Below are 8811 nucleotides of genomic sequence, written 5' to 3'. Positions count from 1 at the left end.
TCACACTGAGTGTCCTGACCCCTAGGCATGCTGCCTGCTGTGGCAGAGCTGGCCAAGGACCCGGGCTGCCTGCGGAGGCCCTACTGTTCACATCCTCCTATTATTCACATCCTCCTACTGCTCAAGTCCTCTTACTGTTCACTGAGCCACACCCCTGCCCTGGGAAGATCATCCATGTTTTTTGATGAGCACATAGCATTGTCTCAAAGCCTGGGTTTCCCACTGGGTATGGCAAGCATTCCCATGGCCCCTGTGGTCCAGGACATCAGTGGGAGTCTCCTTTACGGCTTTATATATTTTTTTTTTTGGTTACTCATGTGGATTGAACTCTGGTCCTGGCTGCCATGCCTCAGCATTTCAGTTGAGGGCGAGCACTCTACCATCTGAGCCACAGCCTTACTTCTGGTTTTCTGGTGGTTTATTGGAGATAAGAATCTCATGGACTTTCTTGCCCTGGCTTGATTTGAACTGTGATCCTCAGATCTCAGCCTTCTGAGTAGCTTTGATGACAGGAGTGAGCCACCGGCACCTGTCTAGGTTTGTGTCTTTTAAAGTCTGGATTCTACCTGAGAAAAACATATTTATGTTTCTTGTCTGGCTTGTTTTCTTTCCAAAGATGTATGATGAATTCCACTTCCATCCATTTTCCTGCAGGTGCCCAGCTTTGTTCTTCATGGAAAGTTGTTTTTTAGCAGAACAGACAAATATACAAGATAGAAAGGAGTAGACGGCAATAGACAGTATATTAAAATTTTGGAGCTATTTTGTGGTGGGAAATTGATATACAACATAAAGCTGACAGTGTTTTCCAGATCTGTATACACCTTTCTGAACTGTAAAGCAGTGACCCAGCTCTACCCTGTGCCTGTCAGCCAGGAGGGAGAGCTGGTCCAGGCCAGTTATAAACCAACACTGCATAGAGATGACACTTCACCAGCCAAGATTGAAAACTGAAAGTTCAGGGCGGAAAACTGTCCCAAGCAAATAGGAACTGACCTCAAAGGAATTCCTAGTTGCTTGTCCCATGAGAGCAGGGGAGACATCAAACCCAAGTTAGGTTGATGAGATAAAGACCATCACCCTCTGCTGACAGACAGTGAGCCAGCACACAGATGCCTCCTGCTGCCCCAGTTTCATGAACTAGTACTACTGGATGACATGGACTCGTAAGTCCAGACCAAGTTAGAATGTTGGCTTACGACCCCCTCTCATCAAGTGATAGGCTGTCGAGCCCAAAGTCAGCCATAAGACTTAAGGATCAAATGAAGGAACAAGTTTACAAATTCAAGAATCCAAACAATACCACAACTTTCCAGAACCTCTGGGATGCAGCAAAAGCTTCTCAGGGAATTTACAGCTGTGCGGGCCTGGCATGAAAACAGTCAGGTGTCTCCAATGCAATCACCGATGAAGCACAGTCTAAAAGCAAACCCAGAACAGTGGATAGAAATATAATCATAAGGTCTGGGAAGGTGGCTCGGTGGTAGAGCATGTGCCTTGTATGCTTGAGGCCCTGGGTTCAATTCCTCAGCACCACATAAGCAGAGAAAAAAGCCAGAAGTGACACTGTGGCTCAAGTGGTAGAATGCTAGCCTGAGCTGAAGAGATGAGGGACAGTGCCAGGCCCAGATTCAGGACCCATGACTGGACCCTCCCACACACACATCTCCCCTCCCCCCGCAGAAAAGAAAGATAATCATAAAAAATCAGCATAGAGGCAGCCAGGCACTGATGGCTGTTCACCACTAATCAGAGCTACTCCAGAAGTTCAGATCTTAGGATTGTGGTTCAAAGACAGCAGAAATGTCCATGAGGCGTATTATCAATAAACATCCCCAGAATGTACAAAGCGGAGCTCTGGCTCAAGTGGTATCGCACTAGCCTGGAGGTAAAGAAGCTTAGCAACAGTGCCCAGGCCCTGAGTTCAAGCCCTAGGACAGACACACACATAAACACACACACACACACACACACACACACACACACACACACAAAATCAGGGTAAAAATGAAAAGAATTGAGATTAAAAGAACAATGTAAAAAAATCTGTGAAAGAAGCTGAGCGCTGGTGTTTCATGCCTCTAATCATAGCTACTCTAGAGGCTGAGATATGAGGATCATGGTTCATGAGACTCATCTCCAATAAACCACCAGAAAATTGGAAGTGGCAACTGTGGCTCAAGTGATAGTGTATTTGCCTTGGGTAAAGAGCTGAGGGACAGTGCTCAGTCCCAGAGTTCGAGCCTCAGGACTGAGAAAAAAAATCAGGGAAGGTAAGAACTTTCCTTGGTAAGATAGCTAAGACTGACAAGCCTTCATCCAAGAACAGTGAAGACATCAACTAAGAAAACTAGAATGTCATAACAGTTTAAATTCAAGTTGTCACAGGGAAGTATATTAGAAACTTAGTCCAACACATTAGAAAATATACAAGAAATGGATTCACTTCTTTGCATGTTGGACCCATCAGGTTTGATCCAAGATGATTTTAGTCACCTAACTATATCTGTAATCAAGCAGTAAATACATTCACTGACAGATTCCACCAGGTGTTCAGAGTTACCACCAATGCTTCTCAGACAGGTTCAAAATCTAGGAAAGGAAGAAGGCTACCAAACTCCTCTCATACCAAAATGAAAACAGACTAGAGACAAGACTAGACACCTATTTCCTTGAAGAGCACAGATGTAAAATATTTCAAAACATACCTGCAAGTAATTTCAAAAATGAATTGAAAGATTATGCACCATGCCCACGTTACATTCCACTCAAAATTGCAAGTGTGGCTCAACCAGTCCTGGATCATTTGAAGAGTAAAATCCTGGACACCTGTGACTTGCACCTGTCATCCTAGCGACTGAGGCTGAGATCTGAGGTTCACAGTTCAAAGTCAGCTTGGGCAGAAAAGTCCAGCTGACTCTTCAATTCCCTACCAGAAAACTGGAAGCGGCACTAAGCTCCAAGTGGTAGAGCACTAACCATGAGTAAAAGAGCTCAGGGACAGCACCCAGGCTCTGAGTTAAAGCCCCACTACTGATTTTCTGCTGCTTCCCTCCCCCCAAAAAAGTCATTATAACAAGGATCCATCTGCTTTGAAGGTTTCTCCACCAAGGCACTATCAGCTGTAAGAAGTGAGTAGTTAGGGATTTTAATGAAGTAGAAACAATGGGAATGTAGATACAGTCTGGTAGGGATAGGACTAAGCAAGGTGTGTCCAGTGTGCAATAGTGGCTACCATCATGCCTGGACTCAGTTGAGACCCAGGAACAGAAGTCAGATGGTGCCTGTGCTAGGCGTCAGTCAATTGTTACTCCCAGATCTGACCTGGCATGAGCGCTTCCCCCCAAAAACCTCCTCAGAACAGGACTTTCTTGGCCCTTCTGGATTCTGCTGTTTCGATCCCAATGGCAGCGCTTCTCCAGGCTGGTTGTTTTGCGAGGATGGCAACCACAGTGTGGCATGCTCTACCAGCAGGAGGTGCACAAGGGGTGGGGCCCGGAGCCCCCAATCTAAGCATGCAGGGTGTGGGGGGGGGGAGCTGACCTCCCAGCTGGTTCACAGACTGAGTTGCACCTTTGTGAAACAACCAATTTTTCCTGGAAGGCTTTGTCAGGAGCTTCAAGTCATCCCCACGAGTGAGAGGTGGGTGGGCCTCATCCCTCTTTCATATTGAGCATAGTCACCAGGTACTGCTGTGAATGAAGCCAAGTCAGGAGCTGGTTGTGAGCTCTGGCTGACCACCTGTCAGGGGAGGGGAGTCGGGGGTTCCGGCCAACTCATGGCGAGGACATAGGGGACAGGAAAGGGATTCGTACAAGATGGTGGCACAGAACTGAAGGTGCTCAGGAAGAAAGGATGAGACAGAAATGGAGAGAGACATCCTGAATGTGCAAACTCTCCAGAAGTAATGAGTCCACGCAGGGCTACACGTCAGCATGAAGACTGGCAGCTGTGCTTCCAGCGGACTGCAGGGATGCGTGGGATGCAGAGCCTAACTTTGAGCTGAAGAGCTGAGGGACAGCGCCTAGGCCCAGAGTTCAAGCCCCACGGCCAACCAAAAATAAAAAAGAGGAAAAGCGCCTGGAGCATTGCTGAGCGCTGTGAGGGAGGGGAAGCGCGGGCCATGGATTGTCTTGGATATGGATCAGGCTCAAGACAGAGTGTGAGTTAGGTGGAGAGTGGGGTGCTCCTACGGAGCAGGTGCTCAGAGGGGGTGGGTTAGGGGCAGGGAAAGCCTGCATCCCATCACAAAGCAGGGAGCTGGTGGAGGACACGCTGCACCTAGGTCAGGAGGCAAAATCCACACCCAAGCTCTCCATGGTGATAGAGATGGGGAGGTCCTCTGGGGACGGGAACACCGGGGGTCAGGAGAGGACCAGGTGTGTGTGAGGTTAATGATGACACCAGACAGCTCCCCAAAGATCCCAGAGCATGCATGTGCAGGGGGGAATGACTTTGGGCTGGATTAAGGGTGTGGGGCAAGTACAGAATCTGGCTAAAGCCAGTGTCGGGGGAGGGAGTGCAGGGACGGCAGGGCCTGTGGTTCAAGCCTTTCTGTGGTGGAGTGGCTGTGGGAATTTCAGGATCAGGAGGAGGTGCCTGGCTCAGAGCCCACAGTCCACTCAACATCCAGCATAGTCCCTGGATGGCTCCTGGAGGCAGGCCTGCCATCTGCTTGCTTTCCTTTTCTGGGCTGGTCCCAGGACTTGAAATCAGGGCCTGGGTCCTATCCCTGAGCTTTTGTGCTCAGGGCTGGTGACTGTCCCCAGCAAATCAGTGCTACTTCTGGCTTGTTGTCACCCTGATATTCATTTCTGAGAAGAAAAGGGTGGAGGTGGAGAGCCCTAGACTGGAGGGCCCTGCCAGTCATTCAGCTCAGCAGCCCTCACCGGCACTCCAGAAGCTGTGGTAAAGTGACCTCATAACAAGGGACATGACGATCATTGCAGGAAATGTCACAATAGACAAGCAAGGGACTTTCTTAAGGAGCCTTCGTGTTGTAAAAACAACTTTACATTAAAAAAATGTGCTTTTCAAAAGTACACTTAATGTCCTTGTTGAATTAGCAGAGAGTTTAGAGATATGTAACATAGACTGCCAAGGAAAATAAAGAGTTGTAAAAATAAATTCTGTGGAAGAAATAAGCATGGACAAGACTCAGGGAGTAACTGTCAGGAAGGAGCCTTGATGTTTGTGGCTAGTGCTACACCAGCAGGACTCCCTTCCTCCCTCCCTCCCTTCCTTCCTTCCTTCCTTCCTTCCTTCCTTCCTTCCTTCCTTCCTTCCTTCCTTCCTTCTTTCCTTCATTCATTCATTCTTTCCTTCATTCCTTCCTTGCTTCCTTCTTTCCTTGCTTCTTTCCACCTTCTCCCTTTTTTTTCTACCTTCCTTCCTTCTTTCCTTCCTTCCTTCCTTCTTTGCTGTCTTACCATCTCCCTTCTCTGTCTGTTTCTGTCTGTCTGTCTGTCTGGGTCCCTCATTTTCTCTTTCCATCTTTGTACCAGTCCTGGGGATTGAACTCTGGGCCTGTTCTATCTGTTCTATTCCTTGGACAATTTTGCTCAAGGCTAGCACTTTACCGCTTCAGCCACAACACCACCTCCATTTTTTTAGTGGTTTATTGGAGAAGACAGTGTCAGAGAAATTTTTCCTTAGACTGGCTTTGAACTATGATCCTTAGATTCCACCTTCTCAGGAACTCAGAACACAGCTATCAACCGCCAATACCCAGCTGCTATTTTCTTTCCAACTATTTTCTTCTCCAGAACAGAAAGGCCTTTAAGAATGATTTGCTTTCTTGTATAGGTAACTATTAAAGAAAGAAAGAAAAAAATCAAAAGACTCAAAATGGCATTAGGAAAACCTGTTAGGTGAGTTTAAACAGTTTATCTTGAACTTGAAACCACCACCAGGTAATGGGACAGATTCTCTGGGAGAAGTGGACATGATCTAATAAGCACTATTTCAAAATCTAACATTTCCACTTTCATATAATTTTGTGGGTCAGCAAAATAGAGACAGATGAACACACACACAGATATATAGTACACAAATGTGCAGGTGTGGACGTGTGTGCACACCTCTAGCTCTCAGCAGATGACATTTACCTAGGTTTGGAGATTGTTGAAGGGCCAAGCAAAATTCAGCTGAGATGCAAGCTTGGTGGTCCTCAGGGGAGGACCACTTTCTTCTTCTTTGTGCAGGTGAAGAGGAGGCTGCAGGGAGTGAAGTGTCTGCTCATGAGCAGGAAAGGGCTGAAGGCTGGGAAACAGCCCATAGCAAATGCCGCTATAAGGTACAGCACAGGGCTGGGGTTGTAAATCACAGACAAGCAAATCTGAGAGATGCAGGACATAGTGTAAAAGGAGACAAAGGCGCTCACCTGGAGGAGGATGCTTATGGTAGCTCTGGACTCGGGAGAGGCTCTGGTGGAGACACTGGTTCTCTGGATGTGTCCCATTCTCTGCTTGTGTCTGTACAGAACGAAGAGCATGGAGCTGCTGGCCCAGACCATGAGCCCCAAACACAGAACATCAGGCACAGAGAGCATGGTTACATAAAGCACATCCTCAGCTGGCTCATGACGCACAGAAGAACAGTGTCCAAAGGCCTTTAAGATCGTAATGTTGTCATGTGCTTTGCGTCCAGTGATGTACATGGGAAAAACAATGTTCACCAGGAGGAAAACCCCCCAGCTGAGGTAAACGGTGGAGACAATGTGCTTGTGGGCTCTCCCCTCAGCCCTGCCCACTTGGAGTCCCCCTGGCTGATGCTCACAGCCTGGAAGATGCTGAGGGAGCAAGTGCTACCTATTGCCACACCCTGCCCACTCGGTAAAGACAGAAGACCATTTTGCACCCCATATCACTGAAGAAATTTCTCCAGCCCCAAGCCACCACGGTTTGGGGAATACCCCTACACAGAAGACATAGGAAGTTGGCCACAATTAAGTGCCTAAGAATCAAGTCTGTGGCTCTCATCCTGTTCCCCATGCAGTAAAGGAATAGATAATGGGAGAGAAGAGACAAATTACCCACAAAACCAACCACAGTCTGGGCTAAGAGGATCACCCCCATGGACACATGGGCATCTCCCATCCTCTCTGTTACTTGAGTCTCATCCAGAGGCTCTGGCTTAGGAAACTGAGGCCTGCACAGGGCCAAGGTAACTCAACATTCTCCATTCAGCATTCAGACCACTGGAAATACTGTCCTATCTCTCATGTATTAGGAAAAGTACAATTCTATTCATCCATCGGGAAGAGGAAGATGGCATGTTCAGGGAAATGGGTGAACCTAGAGAAATGGCATTAAGCGAAGGTGAGTCAGGTTCTGAGATGAAGGTGGCTCCATTTCTCCTCTGTAGAATCAGATCTAAGATTCTAAACAAGCAAGGCCCTAGTGGCTCAAGACTGTAATCCTAGCAACTCAGGGGTTTGAGACCATGGATTCCCAATTCAGAGCCAGAACAGAGAAGAAAAGTCTCTGAGACTCTTCTCTCCAGGTAAGCACCAGCAAACTGGAAGTGGACCTGTGGCTCAAAGTGGTAGAGGCCTAGCCTTGAGCAAAACGTGCTCAAGGATCATGGGCAAGCCCCGAGTTAGAGCTCTCTGACTGACTAAAGAATGGAACTTGAAATATGAGAGACAGGTTCCCGGGGTCACATGCACTTAAACCTCAATAGGCTGGCTGTGGGAGTGGGTCCCAGGTGTCACCCTTTCCTCAACATGGAGCCCACATTTCACAGAAGAAATACCAGGAAGATGAACCAGGTCTGTGGTGGGGATGGTGGGGGTGAAGGAGGAGCTGGATGACAGAGACAGAGAGGGGGCAATTTTAGGTTCAAATGCCATTCTAGAGTCACTGATGTGAACATATCTTCCCCAGCCCCTGGACATTCAGGATTCCTCCTCACTTGTCATAAACCAGAACAGACTCTGTGAGGGAGAGGAAAGTTAGGAACCAAACAGGGCTTGGGAGTGAGGGGCCTAGAACCCCAAGTCTCTCCTGCAGGCTGCGCCTCTCCAGTGGCAGTGAACACAAGTGCTCGCCTCTTCCCTCAGGATGTGCGTTGGCAAGGCGTGTCATTTCTGACACACACATGGGAACTTCAGAGCTTCAAAGGCCTCCGTAGATAGGGGTCCAGGAGGATGGCAGTTGAGGTCATTTCCCACGGGAGTGGTGATTTTCCCTTCACCTGGGGTGGCAAGCCATGTTCTCAGTAAATTTTTCTTTTCCCCCATGTGACAATTATCAAGACACTTTTCACTTTCATGTGGGTGCTTCTCCAGGGGACAGGGGAGTGGTGCAGTCGCTTACCTCTCCTGGTTCCAGTAGGCTGGCAGGAGACATTGAGGTTGAAGCGAGGTGACTGTAAACAACCTCGGCAGTGTGTAAGCCATGTGTCACCAAAGTGTCTTACCCAAAGTGCCCCTTCCCTTTTTTTCCAGTTCTGACAATTGAACTCAAGGCTTGGGCACTGTCCTGGGCTGGTTTTGCTAGCACTCTACCATTGATAGCTTAGGCTAGCACTCTACCATTGGCACCACAGCACCATTTTTGGCTTTTTCTATGTGTGTGCTGCTGAGGAATTGAACCCAGGGCTTCATGCATGCTAGGCAAACACTCTACCACTAAGTCACCTTCCCAGCCCTCCTCATCTCAGTCTGCTTTTATTATATCATCATATATGGTGTTAGAAAATAAAAATGGAACCCTGTACTGATGCAATCTCAGGAGCCTGATATCAGAGAATCAAGGTGCAAAGCCAGCCTGGTGAAGAAAGCCCATGAGATACTTATATACAATTCTT

At 47.9% G+C, this 8811-nt stretch overlaps 1 pseudogene; it reads left to right on the top strand.

Annotated features, from left to right (window-relative positions):
• Nucleotides 1-8811, top strand: part of LOC105994199 — a 58309-nt pseudogene that overhangs the window by 36379 nt on the left and 13119 nt on the right.

Source organism: Dipodomys ordii, unplaced genomic scaffold (genome assembly GCF_000151885.1).
Source record: "Dipodomys ordii isolate 6190 unplaced genomic scaffold, Dord_2.0 Scaffold105, whole genome shotgun sequence".
Classification (NCBI taxonomy): domain Eukaryota; kingdom Metazoa; phylum Chordata; class Mammalia; order Rodentia; family Heteromyidae; genus Dipodomys; species Dipodomys ordii.
The sequence above is the reverse complement of the archived record's forward strand: the minus strand, read 5'-3'. Positions and strand labels throughout refer to the sequence as shown.